At 41.4% G+C, this 16,108-nt stretch overlaps 1 protein-coding gene across 9 annotated transcripts in view; it reads left to right on the top strand.

Moving 5' to 3' along the window:
* Window positions 1-16,108, top strand: part of Celf1 (CUGBP Elav-like family member 1) — a 67,874-nt gene that overhangs the window by 14,128 nt on the left and 37,638 nt on the right. The window contains exon 1 of one of the 9 annotated variants that reach the window (XM_038332241.1): window positions 4,468-4,550. The exons of 7 other annotated variants lie outside the window; for them this stretch is intronic. The gene's annotated coding sequence lies outside the window, so the exon portion shown is untranslated. Of the gene's footprint in view, window positions 1-4,467; window positions 4,551-16,108 lie in introns of those variants that run through there. One more of the 9 variants, XM_038332236.1, reaches the window with a different exon arrangement.

Genomic DNA, 16,108 nt, shown 5'->3' with positions numbered 1-16,108 from the left:
GTCTTGGCACTTGCTCTGTAGACCAGGTTGGCCTCGAACTCACAGATATCTGTCTCTGCCTCCTGAGTGCTGGAATTAAAAGTGTGCACCGCCACTGACTGGCTTTTTTTTCTTTTTTAAGAGATGGGTTTGGGGGAGTTGGGTTAGGATCTTGCTATATAGCCTAGGTCAACTGAAAGTAATTCTGAATCAGCCTTTTTAGTGCTAGGATTACATTACAGCAGTGTGACACCACACCACACCTAGTTTGTTTTTATGAACAGAGGAGGATTCAGTCTTGAATGTATTTGAGTCTCTGAAGAAAGAGCTAATGATAATTTTATTAAGTATTTGTTCAGAATTGTGTGTTATGTGGTAATACTTAAAAGCGTGTGCTGAAGAAAAGTTAGATTAGCATTCTGAATTGCTAGAACGAGAACATCAAAAAATGCTTTCACAAAAGAAAAAAGCCTGCTGGATCCACCCCCAGGAATCCTAGTGAGTCTCCATGGTAACAACCTCCTTGCTTACAACTTGTCACTGTGTAGCTGTCACCGAGGCTCAAAGAAAAGCCAGTATCAAGCACTGTATGGCATTAACTACTGATAAAATAATATTGCACATTTGCAGTGTACCAGGAATAGAAAAGAAATTTAAGGATTTATTTGTTCTGTTAACTAAAAGGTTTAAAAGGTTGCCTAATTATGGTAAGGTGCATCAATGGGAACTGGGTGAGTGGCAAAGGAGGGTTAGAAATCATAGAGGTTTTTTTTTTTTTCCCTTTCAGTTTGCAACTGAGGAAATAAGGAAAATGAAATGCCATACTTAGGTTCACATAGAGGCAGAGGCAGAATTTCAGCCAAGCTTTTTTTGACTTTCCCTTCTAGTCTATGCTTTCTGTCCATTCATTAGCTCTACTTTTCATAATGAAATCTCAGTTTTGGAGGTTAGAAAGACCTGAGAGATCATGCATAGAACCTTTTTGCATGTATGTGCCCTGTACACATATGCTGGTTGTCAGTATGGAGGTCACAGGCTAACTTGGGGAGAGTTAGTTCTTTCCTTCAACAATGTAGATTCCTTCTTAGGTTGTCAGCCTTAGTGACTAGTCCCTTTATCCATTGAGCCGCCTGTTGTGCTTACTGCTGGAGTTGTAGGGGAGTCCGTTTATGTGCCTTTCTTAAAGCTAGATGCTTTGGGGTGTTTTTTTTTCTCTGTAGATCAGAATACTCAGTTTTTTAAAAAAAAAAATTAGGACAGTTTATCTCTACTCAAGTCATGCTTGTCAGTCTTGAGAAGACAGGTAATTTCTGTAGACGAGTTGAGTTATGTCATGCCTAAACCCTAGAACTTTGAAAAGATAATGCCATATTTGGAATAAGTTCTTTAATAAGTGGGGAGGAATATGTGAGAACAAATGCTATATTGGGCTTAATGTACTTTCTAATAAACTTAATAAGGTGAAATGACTGAAGTAAAGAGCCACACTCCCTAAGCAAGGCCTTCAGTGTTTTGTTTTTTCTTAAGCCAGTTTCATGTTGCCCAGTCTGTCTTCAAATTTACTGCGTCATAGAGGTGGGCCTTTATTCCTTTTCCTGCTCTGTACCCTCCTGAATGTCAAAATTATAGACTTACCCCTCACTGTGTGGTTGTCTGGTTTGGAATGCCCTGTGTAGACTGGCTTTGAACTCACCAAGACCTACCTGCCTTTGCTTCTTGCATGCTGGAACTAAAGGTATCTATTACTATACCTGATCTGAAAAATAGTTAAAGCAGAATCAGAAACCAGACAGGCAAATTGTTCTGTTTTTGTGATGTGTTTGGCTGCTTTTATCTTTGTTTAAAGTATGAACACATTTAGATGGATATTGTGGTACATAGCTGAAATTCTAGTATGTGGAAGGCTGAGGCAGGAGGATAAGAAATTGGAGGTCAACTCCAGTTATATAGGAAGTTTGAGGTTAGCCTGACATAGGGGCATACATGAACCTCCTCCCCAGGAATAAAAAATTAAAACTAAAGTAGGTACATTTATTTAGAAAATGGAGTTTGACCAGGTGGTGGTGGCTCATGCCTTGTAGGTGGATCTCTGAATTTGAGGCCAGGCTGTTCTACAAAGCTAATTCTGGGACAGCCATGGCTGTCACACAGAGAAACCCTGTCTCAAAAAACAAACAAAAATTCAGGGTTATTTATATCTTTTAACTTGAGCAAATACAAACATGCATTTATTTTTGTCTTACAGAAAACCAAAGTGAAAATGCTGTTGGCAGCGTTTTGCTGTCTTCAATAGAATAGAGATTGCTGTACTGAAAAATGTGGTGAGGCCAGGACTGAGTGTGTGTCCAGCATGCAGAAAGTCCTGGGTTGGACCACAGATGACCTATACAAAAACATGATGTTATATGAGAGTCTTGTTTATGTAGCCCAGTTAACCTCCAACTTAGGATGTCCCTATCTCTGCTTCAAGAATACTGATTGGGGTTCTAGGTGTGTGTCAACAAATCCAGCTCTGAAGTTTTATGGATCTTTTTGATCCAGGATTTCGTTCATTTTCTACTGTCTATGCCTTCTCTGGCTTTTTTTTTTAAATCTCTTGTAGCCCAAGATATCTTTAAACTTGCTATGTAGCCAGGGCTGACCTTGAACTCATGATCCCCCTGTTTTCCTCTCCCAAGTGCTGAGGTTATAAATTATAGGGAAGTGCTGTCACTTCTGGCTTTTTGAACTTTTAAGATGACGGAAGTTGAAGACCATAGCACTTGTCTTGTATTCAGGGTATAATCGGATACATTAATTGTTAGTCGTGAACCTTAAAAACTAGCCTTTTCCTGAAGTGTTCCTCTCCCTAATTCTAAAATATCTATTATTAGCCTTATTTGACCAGTGGATTTCCTTTTGGACATAAGATCTCCCTAGTTAGCTGACCTGGAACTATATATGTACCTCTTTTTATTACATTTATTTATTTGCGTGTGTGTGTGTGTGTGTGTGTGTAAGTGTGTGTATGCAGGCGATTAGAGGACAATTGAAGGAGACAGTTTTCTTCTTCCGTCAGACAGTAGTGACGTGGGATCTTACTCAGGTGCTCGGGCTTTTGTGGCAAGTGTTGTTTGTTTAATTTGTCAAACCATCTCAACCAGCCCTGGCTTTTTGCTTTGTTTTGCTTTTTGAGACAGACTTGCTATGCATTCCAGGCTGACCTAGAACATATGTGGCTTAGATTGGTCTTTAACTTGTCTTCCTGTCTCTGCTATCTGAATGGAGGCTGTGATTATAAATGATGACAGGTGTGTTACAAGGTCCACCTCTCATTGAGTTCTTTTGCATAGGTAGGTGGACTGAGTGTTTTGACTCTAATAGGTTTCTTAGCGACATAGGATGTGCTTGTCATCTCTTGACTTCTGCCATTGTAGTCTGAGTTGTTCTTCAGTGGTAATGGGGGTACTGAGGATTGAACTTGGGGCCTCATATTTTAGGCAGGCACTCCACCATTGAACTACAGCCCCAGATATTTTTCTTTCTTCTTCCTCCTCCTTTTCTAAGATTTTTTTAAATGTGTAGAATGTTTGTTTTGTTTGTCTGTGTGTTGTGTTTACAGTGCCTGTGGAAGCCAGAAGACATCGGAATCTCTGGAGCTGGAGTTCATTGAAGTTACAGATGTTTGTTAGTCAGTACTGGGAATTGAACCCTGATCCTCTGAAAGAGCATCCAGTGCTCTTAGCTGCAAACTGTCTCTCCAGCCCTGCTGCATTGTTCTTAAAGTTTGATCCTCCTAATCCCACACATCTGTTTTTAGCTCTGGAACTGGCTGTCTTCTTCCCCTTCCCCCCACCCTTTTTTTTTTTATATATACTTGGGATTGATCTCAGTGTTCTATCTCCAGGCCCAGCCGATAGTGTTTGAATTCTAAACAGCCATATGCTGTAAGCTAGGAAAAAAGAGAAAAGAAAACACCATTTTCTCCAGACTACTGTCAGGTCAGCCATCTTTGTTAAAGCCCTCTTTCCACTGGGCCCACATTAAAGCACATTCTAACTAGTATCTTGTTCCCTCCTCACTAGCATTCTTGACTTGAAGCCTCCATTTACAGGTTGATTCACAGCGGGAAAGAGAATCATATTTGGAATTTATTTTTCTGAAAGTGTGAATTTTCTTGTCTTTCATCTCTTCGCTTTTTATATTCTTTGCACCTCTTACTTGGGCTTGTACCTTCTCCATAGTTGACTGTTATACCATCTTTGGGGCTACAAAATAAAAGTTAGAAGATTTTAAAGTTCTCAGAATAATGTTGCCCACATTGCACATATGTCATATTTTGAATTTACTAGCTAAGTCCCCAGTTATATGCTTTATATACAGTTTGTTCAGCATATTGACTTAGGTTGCTTTGAGAACTCAAAAATGTTAAGGCTTAAGTTGCTAAGTATTTTCCCCCCATTTTTCTCTTACTGTCTTAGACTGAGGCTAGTTTTGTTTGTTTTGCAGGTCCACATTATGTGATCCCAGCTGTCCTGTACTCAACCATGTAGATCAGATGGGCCTCTGCTTTCTGAATCTTGAGATTAAAGGCATGTGCCACCATGCCCAACTTTGGTTTGGTTCTGACAGTGTCTCTCTATTATGTAGTTCTGGCTTTTCTGGAGCTTGCTATGTAGACCAGGCTGGCCTCAAACTACCTGCCTCTGCTTCTAGAGTACTGGGATTAAAGTCTTGTGCCACCATGCCTAGCTTTGTTTTTGTTTAAAAATGTCCGTGTCCCCCCCCCCCCCCCCCCCCGGAGATAAGGTCTAAAGAGCCCACAAATTCCATGTCTAGGTAAGGCTGGTTGTGAATTTCTGGTCTTTCTGCCTTAGCTTCCCAAGTGCTGAGATTGCAGGAATGTATGTATGCCCTGCTAATAGTTTTCATCAGTTGAGGTATAGAGCCCTCTCTCTGTAGATTGTTCTTCTTGCTCATAATATAATAATTTCTTTGTTTTTAGTAATGTCTTCTATTTCAATCTTGGTTTTCCTCTCTCACTGTGTGTCTTGTGTTACTTCTTTTGACCTTGAGACAGAATCTTACTCTAACCTGTGCTGGCCTTGCTAAACTCTTAAACTCTGAGCAATCTTCTTTGCCTTCTGAGAGATACAATTAAAGGCATGGGTCACTTTTCCCACTTTACTTCTTTGATTCAGGTTAAGAGTAGAAGTAGAAAACTGAGCAAGACATAGTGGGAGATGGAGGTAGGAAAAACCAGGAGGCCAGGGCCAGCCTCAGTCACACATAGCAAGTGGATAGTAGCCTCAGATGCATGACATGCTTAAGGTGGGGGGCAGAAGTGAGAAACTATTTATTTAAATGGGTTTGATAAAGGATTATCCAAAGATTTATTTTTTAGCATATGTAAGCCCTTTAGGATGAATCATCCTATTCAGTATGTCATGGTCTAAAATTTCTTTCAAACTTCAAAAAAAATCGTGCAAAAAAAGTCATGCCTGACAGGGTAGTGTCACATGCCTTTAAATCCAGCACAGGGAGATCTCTGAGTTCAAGGCCAGCCTGATCTACAGAACAAGTTACAGCCTGCCTCTGTCTCCTGAGCACTGTAGTGACATTTCATGTGTATTTTAATAAATAAAGCTTGCCTGAAGATCAGAAAAGTAAAATAGCCACACTGGCCAGCCCCACAGACCAGGCAGCCATGACACACACCTTTAATCCCAGTAGCCACACTAGTTTAACATAGAAGCCCTGCAGTAGTCCAGGTGCATGTGCTTTATCCCAGAACTAGAGAGGATTAGAAAATGGGAGGAGATAGCTCTCAGTCAGTCTCATTCTGAGGTTTCCTGGAGACAGGATCACCATTTTCGGACTGAGGTTGAGGTAAGAGCTAGTGGCTGGCTGCTTTATTTATTAAAATACAAATCAAACGCCACTGCAGTGCACCCCCACCACTACCCAGCTCTGATTCTGCTTTTTTTTTTATTTTATCTGGCGTGTGACAGAATGCATGTGTGAGAGGTAACTACCCTCTCAGTAGTGTCCTCCTTCAGCAGCCATGTATGGGTAACGCTGCTCAGTCCCTGCTCCTCCCTCTGAGTGCAGAGCAGAGGCCTCTGCGGAAGCTGCTGCTCCACTTTGCAGCTTTCTATATTTGTACAGCAACAGCAGGAGCAGCCCACTAGCTAGGCAGTGCAGTTATCCTGCGCACCCTCATTGCCTCAGACCTGCTCAGGATTCAGCCAGGGCTTGGTTTGTGTTCTTAACCTGCGTCTATCTGTCTGTCTGTGTACGCTTTTTGTGGAAGACTAAGGTTTTCAAGTAAAAGAGGTGACTTGTTTGTCCTTTTTGGTTTGGTTTGTGTAGGTTTGTCAGTAGAGAAGTGAGGAATGTGGGCCTGCGGGGAGGACAGATCTGTAGTTTGCCAACCGCGTCTTGAGGAGCAGGTTCCAGGCTGGTGAGTTTAGTGTCAGGAAGTCTGTGTTACCTTGGAAACATGGCTCACTGAAGAAGTGCCTTAGACAGATCACAAAGACCAGACTTAAAGGTGGGACTGAACATACTTTCTGATGTAAACGGAATATAAGGCTGAAAAACCAGCTCTCTAAAGATCTTGTGTCCCTCTCTTTGAGAGGGTACAGTAGGACTCTTATTTGGCCTTTTGCTGAGAAGAGCTTTGGGGAATGCCTGGTTATTTCTGGTTTTGCAGCTACCTCTGCTGTTCTGGATTCACAGTGCTTTGCAAAGTTTTTCCTAACAGGCCTTGTAAGGCCTTGTGATCTCACACTAGTAAGGGCCCAGGGGAACGTGATCTGGAGCTTTTAGGCCGTTTTCTAAGCTACCTATGTTGATACTGTTTTAAAGACTTTGTTGGCTCGTTCTGTTGTTTTAATGAATTATTTAACTTAATTGCGATTTCAATCTTGATCATCTTATCTAAAGTGAAGTTGTTTTACTGATTCCTTTTACTTCCTTCCCCCACCTCTTCCTTGTGAGTCACAGTCTGTAGAGCTGAGGGCAGAACTTGTCAGCTGAGGGGAGCAAGAAAGTTTGCTGTGCATGTTTATAACTATGGCTCATTTGGAGATGAAGACTTTAAATGCTGGAAAAACAGCTTCACTGAGGCAACTTCTATCTGCAGCTGGGTTGAGTTAGGTGCAGAATTCTTTGGCTAATCAGTGATATATTCTGTCTTTGAAGACTATGTCCTGTGTACCGCATGGCATTCTAAAGTACTGACTATAGCAGTGTGTTTGCTTAATCGCCCCTTTGCCATTTTTAGTGGCCATCAAAATTTCCTGTTGTATTGTTTTCTCAATTATTAATTTCTCACGAACTACTATGTAGGGGCTAAAGATTAAACTCTGTGACAGTTCTTTGTTGTTGTTTGTGTTTGATACAGGGTCTTACCCTGGCTGTCCTTGAATTTACTATGTAGACCAGTCTGGCCCCCAACTCACAACACTTGGTTTTTACAGCTCAGCTTTAACAGTTGGTACCATGGAAGCACGTTTATGTTATAGTTTTCTCTTTGTTTTTGGTCTTTTTGGGTTTTTCGAGACAAGGTTTCTCTGTAACAACAGCCCTAGCTGTCCTGTAACTACTGGCTCTTGTAGACCAGACTGCCCTCGAACTCACAAATCCACCTGCCTCTGCCTCCTAAATGCTGGGGTAAAAGTTGTATGCCACCACCACCCAACCTGTTTTTAGTATTTTAATAATTTTATGCTGAGCAGTGGTGGTGCACACCTTTAATCTCAGCACTTGGGAGGTGGAGCAGGCGGTCTATGAATTTGAGTCCAGCCTGATCTACAGAGCTAGTTCCAGGACAGAGAAACCCTGTCTCGAAAAACAAAACAATAATAATTTTATAAATTTTCACTCTTATTACTACTGTTATTATTTTGCTTTTTCAAAATAAGGTTTCTCTGTAGTCCTGGCTCTCCTGGAACTCACTCTGTAGACCAGGCTGGACTTGAATTTAAGAGATCTTCCTACCTCTTCCTCCTGTGCTGGGATTAAACACAAGTGCCACCATGCCCAGCTCCAGGCCTCATTTATGTGTATCCACTTTGAAAGCTTCCACAGATTTATTTTGATATGAGATGAGGGGGAAAAATAAATTTCAAAGGGGGCTGGAGAGATGGCTTAGCAGTTAAGAGCACTGCCTGTTCTTCCAGAGGTCCTGAGTTAATTCCCAGCAACCACTTGTGTGGCTCACAACCGTCTGTTATAAGATCTGGTGCCCTCTTCTGGACTACAGGCACACATACATGTAGACAGAACACTGCATACGTAATAAATCTTTAAAAAATAAATTTCAAGGAAGAAGAGAAATTGGGCTGGTGAAGTGGCTCTGTGTGATTAAGAGAAATGGCTGTTTTCCCAGAGGACCTGATTCATTTCCCAGCGCCCACATAGCAGCTCACAACCAGGGATCTAATGCCCTTTTCTGCCCTTCATGGGCATACATGTGGTGCACACATTTACTTGGAGACAAAATATTCATGAAATAAAAAGTTTTATTATTCACTAATGGGGGCATTCAGGACAGGGTTTCTTTCTGTACTCCTGACTGTCCTGGAACTAGGGTGGCCTCAAACTCACATAGATTTGTGTTGTTGTGTTATGTCTGCCTCTCGAGTGCTAGGGTTAAAGCACATGCCACCAACCACCCAGCTTAAAAAAAAATTTTTTTTAAAGAATGCACTTAAGACCCGTTGTCAAATATTGAATGAGAAACACTGTATACCTATTGGATACTAACAGGCCCAGTTGGGGGCTGTTCTGTTAGTTGAACATTGCCTTCTTACCTCTCTCCCATGCCTCAATACATGAACCTGATATTTTATTTTTAATTTTATATGTTTAAGTGTTTTGGCTGCATGTACGCCTGTACTATTGCATGGATGCAATGCCTGGAGAGGCCAGAAGAAGGTGTTATACCCTTAATTAGAATTACATAGATAGTTGTGGGCCACCATGTGGGTGCTGGGAGTTAAACCCAGATCTTCTGGCAGAGCAGCCAGGGCATGACTGTTGAGCCATCTCTGCACCCTTACACTGTGTGTGTTTTTTTTTTTTTTTTTTATGTTGAGTTTTGTATCCTGTTAACTTTGCTAAATGTACAGCAGATCCAAGAGTTTTCTAATGGAGTCTTTAGGGTCTTTTAAGTATAAGATCATATCTCCTACAAATAGAGGTACATTTTCTTATTTGTATCCTTTTTCTATTCAGGTAACCATTTTGAAGAGAGATAACCATCTTGATAAAGATTAAAGCTTTCTGAAACTTAATGTTTCGTAGACACCAAATTTAACATCCACAATAACAGTAGCAAATGCTTATTTGAGTTCTTCCCATGTCTTACATGTTGTGCATTCAAATCTTTTTTTTTTATTGATTTTTATTGAGTTCTACATTTTTCTCTGCTCCCCTCCCTGTCTCTCCCTTTCCCATTTCAACTCTCCCCCAAGGTCTCTATGCTCCCAATTTACTGAGGAGATCATGTCTTTTTCTACTTCCCATGTAATCTATGCAAGTCTCTCTTAGTGTCCTCATTGTTGTCAAAGTTCTCTGGGATTGTGGTTTGTAGGCTGGTTTTTTTTTTTTTTTTTTTTTTTTTTTTGCTTTATGTTTAAAAACCACCTATGAGTAAATACATGTGATAATTGCCTTTCTGTAACAAACATCTTGTAGATACTGTTTGTAGCCTGCCTGCCTTCCTTCCCCCCCCCCCCCCCGCCCCCTTTTCCGTTTTTTGTTGGTTTGTTTGCAAGACAGGATTTCTCTGTGTAGCCTTGGCTGTCTCGGAACATGCTCTGTAGACCAACCTGGTCTCAAATTCACAGAGATCCACCTGTCTCTGCCTCTTGAGTGCTGGGAAAGCTGTGTACCACCCCCTAGCTGTAACCATTTTCACAGGAGAAAATACAAAAAGATGTTTAATAAGCCAAGCCATGGTGACAAATGCCTTTAATCCCAGCACTTGGGAGGCAGAGACAGGGAACCCCTGAGTTCAAGGCCAGCCTGGTCTACAGAGTGAGTTCCAGTACAATCGAGGCTACACAGAGAAACCTTGTCTCAACAAAAATGTTTAACAATTTCACAAGACTACTGGGATGTAGGGATGTAGCTCTGTCGGTAGAGTGTTTTGCTAACATTTAGGAAACCCTGGAGTTGCTTAGCACCCCATAAGCTTAGCATGATGCTGAATGACCGTACTTCCAGCACTTAGGAGGTCAGGAGAGGAGTAAGAAGTGCATGGTCATGGCACAGTATATAGCGAGTTAGAGGCAAGCTGGAATGTGTGAGTGTATTCAAAGAGAAGAGGCTGCTCAGATAAACGGTTCAGTGAGTAAAGACATTTTGTAACAAAAGCCTGGCGAGTGAGTGTGATCCCTCCTGGAACTCACTTAAAAGTGGAAAGAGAGAACCAACTCCAGAGTTGTCATCTACTTCCACACATGCGTGGCATGTAGCTTCTCCTTTCAGTAATAATAAACATTTTTAAAAAGAAAAACTAATATTCACAAAGTTACCTGGTTAGCCCCCAAACTGGAAAATAAAGAGCCTTGACTATACCACTGGGGTGGGATGCACCATAGGTTTGCAATAAATATGTAGTGGGGTCCTTTTTTCTTTTCTTTTCTTTTCTTTTCTTTTCTTTTCTTTTCTTTTCTTTTCAGTCAAAGATGGCCTTCAACACTTGATCCTACCTCTAATTCTGTCTCTAGTGATAGGTCATAAGTATGTGCCATCGTGTTGAGTTTATGGAGTGACAGGGCTTTGTGCCTGTTAGTTTGGCGCTGTGCTAATTGAGCTGTATCTCCAGCCCCTTCCTTCTTTCTGTGTATATAGTTTCCTCTGCACTATGTACATCTCTTGAAGATGTGTTCATGATGGAAGGTCATGGAATGGAAGGACTAGCAACTTCTGCCTGATTAAAAACTATGAATTTTATCAGGATAACAGAGGGATCTGTTCAAAAGAAGTGATACTACAGGAATTTGTGTATGACCATGTGTAGAAGAAAGCGGCGGGCTGTGTCCCCAGCCCGCCACCCGGCTAGCTTTACCCAAAATAATTACACGGAAACTGTATTCTTTTAAACACTGCCTGGCCCATTATCTGTAGCCTCTTATTGGTTAATTTTCACATCTTCCTTTAACCCATATTTAGTAATCTGTGTAGCACCACGAGGTGTGGCTTACCAGGAGAGATCTTAACCTGCGTCCATCTCGGAGAGGAGAAACATGGAGACTCACTATGGCAACTGCCTGAAGCATCTCCCCAACTCCTGCTTCCCAGCATTCTGTTCTGTCTACTCCGCCTACCTAATTTTCTGTTCTCTTAAAGGGCCAAGGCAGTTTTCTTTATTAATAATGAAAGTAACACATAGACACTCCTCCATCAACCATGTAATTGCCGTGGAGAATACCAAAAATAATATTCTACCCAGGATATGATAAACAGTTACCACAAAATGATTTTACACAGGTAAATAAGAATCAAGTATTTTAAACCAGGTGGTGGTGACACACACTTTTAATCCCAGCTCTCTGGAGGCAGAGCATGCTGATCCCTGAGTTAGAAGCCTGCCTGGTCTACAAGAGTGAGTTACAGGGCTGGAGAGATGGCTCAGAGGTTAAAAGCACTGATTGTTTTTCCAGAGGTCCTGAGTTCAATTCCCAGCAACCACATGATGGCTCACAACCATATGTAATGAAATCTGGTGCCCTCTTCTGGCCCGCAGGCATACATACAGACAGAACACTGTAAACAAAATAAATAAATCTTTAAGGAAAAAAAAAGAGTGTGTTCCATGAGTTCCAGGACAGCCAGGGCAACCTTGTCTCAGGAGATCAAAAACAAAACAAAACCCCAAATAGCCAGTTGTGTTAGCTCATGACTGATTTAACCACTTGGGAGGTTGAGACAAGAAAATCCTGAGTTAAGAAGTCAGTCAGGAGTGTCAAGTTCAGGCTAGTCTGGACAGAGTAGCATAACCCAGTCTCAAGTAAACACACAACAACCCACTTTTGTGGGGGAAATTTTTTTTTATTTTTATTTTATCTGCATTGATGTTTTGGCTGCTGTATATGCCTGTGTGAGGGTGTTAGAACTGGAGTTACAATCGTGAGTTGCCATGTGAGTGCTGGGAATTGAACTTGGGTCCTCTTGAAGAGAAGCCAGTGAGTGCTCTTAACTGCTGAGTCATTTCAGCACCCCAGTATTTTTTTTTTTGCTCCCCTTAGTCAAGACAGGTTTTCTCTGTGTAGCTCTTGTCGTCCTAAAACTTTCTCTGTAGACCAGGTTGACCACAAACTCACATAGATAATTGGACTCACTTTTAAAAAAATAATAGAAAGAGATACTTGGAGTGTGTTCTTAGATTGTTGTCTTAGAAGTGACCTGCTTGCTGATAAGTGAAAGCAGAGTTACCCCCCTCCCCCACCCCCTTTTGTCACTATGGTTTCTGACGGGTTCTTTATAGCCTTAGAATGTCTTGGAACTGAGTGCTAGCTCACCCAGATTGGTTCTTAAGTTGCATTTGAAGAATTGCAAATCTGAAGAAATTGCATTTGAAAAAAAGAATTGTGAAGCCAACACAGTTTAGCACATAATTCCAGCCTTTTTGGAAGGCTGAGGCAGGAGAATCTCATATGCCTTATCTGCATAGCATTATCCTGCCGAATGAATGAATGAATGCAAAAGAAGAAATTCTCTGACCATATTGAAAAATGATTATAAAGCCATTTCTGGAAGGTTGCATGATAATAATTCTGAAATATTTTGTCATCACCAATTAGGATTATATGGTAGTTTTTAAAACAACTGTGACTGTTTTGAAAAAAATTCAGTCTGCCTACATGATACTAACATATGGTGTAGTCCTGATGAGCTTCACCAGTGGGCGGAAATAAAAATGCATTGGAGAGAAGAGCAGTAGTGACTCACTAGGTTTGGCTTTCTGGCAAGACAGTGAAATTAACGAGGACTTGGAGGCCTTAGAACACGCCAGATTTGAGTGACTGATGCAGGGTGTTATGGAGAAGTCAGATAGTAGAGTCCTTTGTTTTTAGAGGAACTCTCTCTAGAGCCTTCCCTTCTTCCATACTGTGGAACTCTGCGTTCAAACTAGAATGATAGAAAAATGATACTGCCTTCATTCTCCCCAGGAAGAGATATACCTCAACTTAGCCACTGTATGCAAGTTGCTGCAGCCACCATTTTCCTTTGCTCAGGACTGAGAATGCTGCTCATATGGAGACAGGAAGAGCATAGAAAAAGAATATGTGCTTCCCTTCTTCACTTAGTGTTCCTCAGTGCCAAATGGAGCTGTATAGTGAAGTCAGAGAACAGCTCTTTGGGGTCAGTTCTCACTGTCCATCTTGTTGAGGCATTGTCTTTTGAACTCCAGGCTTGTCAACACACAACTCTGTGGGAACAGTTGTCCGCGGTAATTTTCCAGTCTTGGCCATCTGTCTCACTGACTTTTCTTAATGAGTTCTGGGGATAAAACTCAGATTGTTAGGCTTACATGAGAAGTGCTTTTACCCAGTGAGCTATTTTACTGGCCCAGGAAGGAATTTTTCTCTAAAGTAGTGGTGTGTATGTGTGTGTGTGTGTGTGTGTGTGTGTGTGTGTGTGTGTGTGTGTGTTTGGACATATCATTGCCTGTCTGTGTTTGCACATGTGTGTACAGGTAGATACCCACAGGGAACAGAAAAGAAGAGTGTTTTTTGCAAGACTTTTCTATTTTCTTTCTTCCAGCTAAAAATTGGTGGGGCGCTTTGATTGCATCTGGTCTCTTGGGTCCTGTTGTAAGTCCCTCGCACTTTCATTTGGGGCTTTAACAATCCAGGCTCTCCTTTTGCTCTTGGTGTCCTAGAGATTTCCTAACAAACATGTGGTCTGAGAAGTCTCATACCCATTATAATGTGGAAGAAGGGATGCATGTTAAAAAAAACTAGTCATGTACGAGCCAGGCATGATGCTGTGTTTGCAGCATTTGGGAAGCTGAGGCAAGATTTGGAGGTCATCGTAGGCTGCATAGTGAGTTCAAAGTTAATCAGGGATACTGTATGAGACAGTGGAATAAGTTACATGGTTAGTAGTATTCTAAAGCGGTTTCTCTCAGTTTGGGGAATGATGACCCCTGGCCCTTACTTATTCTTTACATCCCATGTAACATCATTAGCAATGGGAATTTAACTTGGTCCCTACTCTTCAGGGTAACTGCTGCTTCTTAGTCCTCTCTAGACTCGTCGTCTCAATAAAAGTTGGGACCTCCTGCATTGTGGTTACATTTCAAAACAAAACAGATGCAGATAATCTTCCATAACACCTGAATTCTTAGACATGTTCTACCCTAAATGATGCTGCTATATAAGATTGAAGTGCTGTGAATTTAGTTAATGGAAGCTCCTTTCTTGTTAGTAACTTTTTCTCTCTGTTGCTCGGGGACTCAGGCGTTGCTTTTGCTGAACCTGTGTTTTACCACTGAACTAAATTCTCAGATCCCGAGCCGGGCGGTGGTGGCGCACGCCTTTAATCCCAGCACTCGGGAGGCAGAGGCAGGCGGATCTCTGTGAGTTTGAGGCCAGCCTGGTCTACAAGAGCTAGTTCCAGGACAGGCTCTCAAAAAGCTGCAGAGAAACCCTGTCTCGAAAAACCCAAAAAAAAAAAAAAATTCTCAGATCCCTTTTAATAATGTTTTGTTTTGTTGAATCTTAGCTGCTCTTGAATTTAAGTCAATATTTCTACCAAGTGCTAGGATTAACCAGGTCCTGCTTTCCTCCCTAGGTTTTGATGCTTATAGGCAGGCTCAAGTAAATGCTTTTTACAATTTTTTTTGTTGTTATTGTTCTGTTTTCTTTTGTTTGAGACAGGGTCTCTCTACATAACACTTGACTGTTCTGGAGTTCACTGTATAGCTAACTAAGGCTAGTCTAGAACTCACAGATCTGCCTGCCTCTGCTTCCCAAGTGCTGGGATTAAAGCTGTGTTCCATCATGCCTTGTTTACAAGTTTTTTGTTGTTGTTGCTGCTGCTTTTAGTATGAATGAGTTTTGCTTTTATAATTATTGGAAACATTACTTTATTGCCAGTGATTCGTTTCATAAATTTCATTACTTTATTGCCAGTATTGGAAACTAAGTTGATATGATACATAGAGCATTACTGTTAATCTTAGCTATTTAGGAGGCTGAAGCAGGAGGATTGCAAGTTAGAGGTCAGCCTGAATAATATATTAACCCTATTTCAATTTTGTTTTTAAAGAAATACTTAGTGGGGGCTGGAGAGATGGCTCAGCGGTTAAGAGCACTGACTGCTCTTCCAGAGGTCCTGAGTTCAATTTCCAGCAACCATATGGTGGCTCACAACCATCTGTAATGAGATCTGGTGCCTTCTTCTGGCCTACAGGCAGGATACTATATAAATAAATAATTTTTTTTTTAAAAGAAATACTTAGTGGAGTGCTTACCTAGCATGCATGATTCCTGGGTTCAGTCCCAATCACTGAAGAAAAGTTAAAAGAAAAAACCTCGAGCACATGTTTTATACTAATTAAGAAGAGTGGTTAAGAGCACTTGTTGCTTTTGCAGATGATCTGACACCCTCTTGGCTTCCTCATGGCGTACATACAGACACACATAAGAACACTCAATCAAGCCGGGCGGCGGTGGCGCACGCCTTTAATCCCAGCACTCGGGAGGCAGAGGCAGGCGGATCTCTGTGAGTTCGAGGCCAGCCTGGTCTACAAGAGCTAGTTCCAGGACAGGCTCCAAAGCTACAGAGAAACCCTGTCTCGAAAAACCAAAAAAAAAAAAAAAAAAAAAGAACACTCAATCACATAAAATAAAGCAAAGTAAAACAAAGCAGAGCCAGTTTTCAGAGAAGGTAGGTCTCATAGTTCTAGGTCTAGCTTCATCTTTCAAAATTCTTAGATTTTTCAGGTGGACATTGTCCTTGATGACTTTGAGCAGTGGCCTGACTGTAGATGAAGGGGTTATCAATGGGAGCTGGTAGGAGTTGGGGCTGTTAGAAAATCAGTCTCTACTTGGAAGATTGTTCAATAGCGCTTAAAAACAAGGCAAATTGGTTTTGTGGTTCCTCTTTTTGCAGTTACTTCCCCATC

The sequence above is a fragment of the Arvicola amphibius genome, chromosome 5 (assembly GCF_903992535.2).
Source record: "Arvicola amphibius chromosome 5, mArvAmp1.2, whole genome shotgun sequence".
Classification (NCBI taxonomy): domain Eukaryota; kingdom Metazoa; phylum Chordata; class Mammalia; order Rodentia; family Cricetidae; genus Arvicola; species Arvicola amphibius.
Note: the sequence above shows the minus strand (reverse complement) of the source record. Positions and strands in the feature narration are given on the sequence as shown.